Source organism: Mandrillus leucophaeus, unplaced genomic scaffold, assembly GCF_000951045.1.
Source record: "Mandrillus leucophaeus isolate KB7577 unplaced genomic scaffold, Mleu.le_1.0 Scaffold311, whole genome shotgun sequence".
Lineage (NCBI taxonomy): Eukaryota > Metazoa > Chordata > Mammalia > Primates > Cercopithecidae > Mandrillus > Mandrillus leucophaeus.
The window spans coordinates 854751-860308 of NW_012103266.1; the positions used below are offsets into that span (position 1 = coordinate 854751).

At 44.6% G+C, this 5558-nt stretch overlaps 1 pseudogene; it reads left to right on the forward strand.

Annotated features, from left to right (window-relative positions):
* The first annotated feature begins 2252 nt into the window (after positions 1-2252).
* LOC105544873 lies at positions 2253-4026 on the forward strand (annotated as a pseudogene).
* Positions 4027-5558: the final 1532 nt, after the last annotated feature.

Consider the following 5558-nt stretch of genomic DNA (forward strand, 5'->3'; position numbering starts at 1 on the left):
TCGCCAAGTAGCTATTAGCTTCATATCTCTAGTAGGGGTGTGGCTAGAGGCCCAGGCCTGGAAGACCTGCCCAGTGAGGAGGTATGAGAGGGCCCCCATGTAAGAGTCTGGCCACTTTTCTGTAGGGCTTCGGTGGTATACTGGGGGTCTGCTCCATTCCCTAGTCTCCTGGGATTTTCCAGTACCTGGAGGTATCACCAGTGAAGACTACAAAATGGCAAAATGGCAGCCTGCTCTTCCCTGTGGGTGCTCTGTCCCAGGAAGGCACGGGTGTTGCTGGCCTGAACGCACCTGTAAGAGGTGGCAGAGGACCGCAGTTGGGAGGTCTCACCCAATCAGGAGGAACAGAGTTTAGGAACTGCTTAAAAAATTATTCTGGCCACATTTTTGTAGAGCAGCTGTGCTGTGGTTGGGATTCACTTCAGCTCCTGAGACACTCCAAAGCCAAAGGCTGGAACAGCTAAGTCACCAGAACAGCAATGATGGTGACCCGACCCTCTCCCTGGTAGCTCCAACCCAAGGAGGTCTAAAACCTCTGTCAGCCAGAGACCACCGGTGGGGGTTGCTGAAGACCCCTGTTGGGAGAGTCCACTCGGTGAGGAGAAATGGGATCAGAGACCTGCTTTAAAAGCAGTCTGGCCATATTTCTATAGGGCAGCTGTGCTGTTCTGGGTAATGCTTCCACCCTCAGTTGGCTTGGGCTCTCCAAAGCCTGAAAGCTGGAACAACTAAGTCATCCAAACAGCTCACAGGGAGCTCTCTGACTCTCCTCTGAGTACTCTGTCCCAGAGAGTTTTCAATTCTCTGTAGACTGGAGAAAACTAGTGGAGGTGGCTAAAGGCCCCGGTTGGGAGGCTCCACCCGGTAATGAGGAATGGAATCAGGGATGCACTTAAAGAAGCAGTCTGGCCACATTTCAGTAGAGCAGCTGTGCTGTGCTGGAGGATTCTTTCCATCCCTGGTCAGCTTGGAGTCACCAAAGCCTGAAGGCCATAACAGCTAAGTTATCCAAATAGCAAAGACCCCAGCCCACCACTCACCCTGGGAGCTCCATCCCATGGAGGCACAATACTGCTATCTGTAGCTGACTGGAATTCCAGACGAGTGGGTCTTATTCGGTGAGGTGCTATGGAAGTGGTACCCATAGACCATTGCTGCTTGACCTTCTGGATTCAGCCTCTTTCCTAGGGATATGTATGGGGGTCTCACCTCCCACTTTGCCCTTTTCCAGAGTTACAGTTACTTTTGCTGGGAAGCCTGGAATGCAAGAGCATCTAAAACTTCCAGATGTCTGTGCATGCCTGAGCGGCTGCTCTGCCAAAACTCCACATAGCTCTGGGTGGCAGACTAAAGGCCCCGGTGGAGTGGGTTCACAAAGAGATCTCTTGATCTGAGGGTTGCAAAGATCTGTGGGAGAAGCATGCATTCTTGGGGGCACACATTCATTCACCACTTCCCTGGGTGGGGAGGTTCCTTTGGGTTCCTGTCACTCCCAGGTGGGCCATCATCCTGTGGTGCTTTTCTCTATTCTCCATGGGTCAAGCTCTTTCTTTGATTAGTCCCCATGTATGTACCTGGATGATTCCGTTGAAGTTGCTATATTTACTTGCCCCTTCCACTCTTCTCTGTGAGAGCCACACCCACTAGCTGCTTTTAGTCGGCCATCTTAGCCACCTCTCTTGTTAATTGTTTTCTGGTTGTTTTGTAAATTCTTTGTTCCTTTCTTCCTCTCTTGCTCTCTTTCTTTGTGATTAGGTGATTTTCTCTAGTTGTATGCTTTGATTTCTTGTCCTTTATTTATAAACTTTATTTTAACCTTCATACTAAATTTATAAATAATTTATGCACCACCTTTACAGTATTAGACTCTTCTGAATTTGACCTTGTACTGACTTTTTACTAGTGAGTTTTACACTTTCACATGTTTTAGTGTTACTATTTAGCATTCTCTTAAAATTAAACTTGAAGAATTTTCTTTAGCATTTGTTGAAAAACAGGTCTGGTGGTGATGATATCCTTCAGCTTTTGTTTGGGAAACTGTTTATTTCTCCTTTATTTCTGAAGAACAGCTTTTCCAGAGAAAGTATTTTTGTTGGCAGGGTTTTTTTTCTTCATCATTTTGAATATATCATCTCTCACTCTCTTGTTCTGCAAGGTTTCTGCTATGAAATCCACTGTGGGTTACCTCCCTGTGCCAAAGTGAGCAGTAGCCAACACATCAGGGTGGGAGTCTTATTACAAAACTGAGGGTGATGAAGAAGCAACAGAAGAAGAGGACCTTGAAGCAAGTGGAGACTAGAAATATTCAGGAAGAGATAGTTTAATTTTTTTTGGTTGATACCTCCAGGGCTATGTTTACATCTCAGAGTAAAGATGAGTTGACTCCTTTTGACATGAGCATCTAGTGTATCCAAAGTGTGTACATGAGTAAGATCATAAGCAGTGATCAAGATCTCTATGATACCGAAAAAGACAAAAATTCAGTGAATTTTAAAAACATTCACATCTTACAGGAGTTGGATAATCCAGGTGCAAAACAAATTCTAAAGCTTGACCAGTTTAAGGGGCAGCAGGGACAAAAATGTTTCCAAGGCCTGATGGGCCATGGATCTGACTACTCATTCAGTGAAGTTCTGTGGGTCTGTGCCAAACTCTTTAGTGATGTCCAGTTCAAGATGAGTCATAAGAAAATCATGCTGTTCACCAACAAAGACAACCCCCGTGGCAATGACAGTGTTAAGGCCTGCCAGGCCAGTACCAAAGCCGATGATCTCCGAGATATAGGCATCTTCTTTGACTTGATGCACCTGAAGAAACTTGGGGCCTTTAACATATCCTTGTTCTACAGAGATATCATCAGCATAGCAAAGAATGAGGACTTCATCCTTTGAGGAATCCAATTCACTTTGAGAAATCCATCAAGCTAGAAGACTTGTTGCAGAAGGTTCGTGCCAAGGAGGCCAGGAAATGAGCACTCAGCAGCTTAAAGCTGAAGCTCAACAAAGACATAGTGATCTCTGTGGGCATTTATAATCTGGTCCAGAAGGCTCTCAAGCCTCCTCCAATAAAACTCTATCGGAAAACAAATGAACCAGTGAAAACCAAGTACCAGACATTTAATATAAATACTGGTAATTTGCTTCTGCCTAGCGATACCAAGAGGTCTCAGATCTATGGGAGTCATCAGATTATACTGGAAAAAGAGGAAACAGAAGAGCTAAAATGGTTTGATGAACCAGCTTTGATGCTCATGGTTTTCAAGCCCTTGGTAATGCTGAAGAAGCACCATTACCTGAGGCCCTCCTTGTTCACGTACCCTGAGGAGTCGCTGGTGAATGGGAGTTCAACCCTGTTCAGTGCTCTGCTCATCGAGTGTCTGGAGAAGGTGGTCATAGCATTGTGCAGATACACACCCTGCAGGAACATCCCCCCTTATTTTGTGGCTTTGGTGTCACAGGAAGAGGAGTTGGATGACCAGAAAATTCAGGTGACTACTCCAGGTTTCCAGCTAGTCTTTTTACCCTTTGCTGATAATTAAAGGAAGGTGCCCTTTACTGAAAAAGTCATGGCAACCCCAGAGCAGGTGGGCAAGATGAAGGCTATCGTTCAGAAGCTCTGCTTCACATACAGAAGTGACAGCTTTGAGAACCCCGTGCTGCAGCAGCACTTCACGAACCTGGAGCCCTTTACCTTGTATTTGATGGAGGCTGAAAAAGCAGTGGACCTTACATTACCCAAGGTTGAAGAAATGAATAAAATACTGGGCTCCATGGTGAGTGAGTTTAAGGAACTTGGCTACTCAGCAGATTATAATCCTGAAGGGAAAATTACCAAGAGAAAACGCAATAATGAAGTTTCCAGAAGCAAAAGGCCCAAGCGGAGTATTCAGAAGACGAGCTGAAGACCCACATAAGCAAGGGCACATTGGGAAACTTCACTGGGCCTATAATGAAAGAGGCCTGACTGAAGTACTGGCTGAAGAAGCAGGAACTGCTGGAAGTCCTCACCAAGCACTTCCAGGACTGACCAGAGGCCACGCCTCCGGCCACCCTTCCACACTGTGACCGGGCTGCCTGGCCTTGTTCTCAGCCAGTTAAAACATGTTTCTCCTGAGATAGGAAGAGTCTGCCCAACAGAAGTCGAGGGACTTTACGTTTATGAGGCTTTCTGTTGTCATGGTGATGGTGTAGCCCTCCCACTTTGCTGTTCCTTACTCTACTGCCAGAATAAAGAGCTCCAGCTTTGTGCTATTAAAAAAAAAAAATTGTTAGCTTTATTGGAATTTCCTCATACATGGTATGTTTCTTTTCTTGTGCTGTTTCTAGAATCTTTTCTTTGAATTTGATATTTCATAGTTCGATTCTTTTGATTCTGTTTTTTTCTTGTTTGGTTTGAATATAATTGGAAACTTTTGACCTTCCTGTACCTGGATATGTAGATCTTTCTACAGATTTGGAAAGTTTTCTACTATTACTTCTTTAAACACATTTTCTGACCCATTCTCTGTCTCTCCTTTTTATTTTAGTCCTGTAATCTGAACATTTGCTCTTGATGTTGTATTATAAGTCTCATAAGCTTTCCTAATTTGTTTTTATCCTTTTTTTCTCCTCTGATTATGTATCTTCAAATAACCTGTGTTCAGGTTCACAGACTTTTTCTTTTGCTTGAACAGTTCTACTGTTGACACTCTATCACATTTTTCATTTTGTTCTTTTTATTTCTGGCTTGAGAATTTGTTTGATTTTTAAAATAATTTCAATCTCTCTGTTGAATTTGTAATTTTGATCATTTATTGTTTTCCTGTTTTGTTGAATTGTTCCTCTGTATTTTCTTGAAGTTCACTGAGCTTCCTTAAAACAATTATTTTGATCATGTTGTCAGGCAGTTTATACATCTGCATTTCATTTGGGTTGGTTATTGGCACTTTATTTTGTTCATTTGGTAATATAGTTTCCCTGACTTTTTCTGATCCTTGTGGTCCTGCACTGGTATCTGCACATTTTAAAAAGTTGGAACTTTTTCAGTCTTTGCAGATGGACATCATCTGGGAAAGTCATTCACCAATCAGCACATCCAGAGATTCTGGGAAGGCTGTATGGTGGGGTCTGTGGGTGGACTGACTGTTGAAGTACTTGGACGGTCTGGGCTGATACCTGAGTCAGCAGGTAGGCAGTTATTGTGCCTGCATCCACAGGATTGGACATGGAGCCTGAATTCTCTAGGTTGGTCCTGTTGATTGAGTCCATGGTGGGTGATCCTGGAGCCTGGGTCTGTGAGGGAATGCCTGAAACCTGGGTTCAGTGAGATGGGCCTGAAGTTGGAGTTTACAGGGATAGGCCTTGGTTCTGGGTCCATAGGGGGCTTGTCTGTAGCATGGCTTGTCTGTAGCATGTGGTTGAGTCTTCTGCCTGAGTCTGAGGGAGCTGGTCTGAAGCCTGAGTCTACAGGGGCTGGTCTTTTGCTGGGGCAAGCCTTGAGCTTGAGTCCATGGCAGTAGGCCTGGGCCCTGGGTCCATGGGGTGGTCTGGAGCCTACTTTTGCAGGGGTGGACTGGAGTC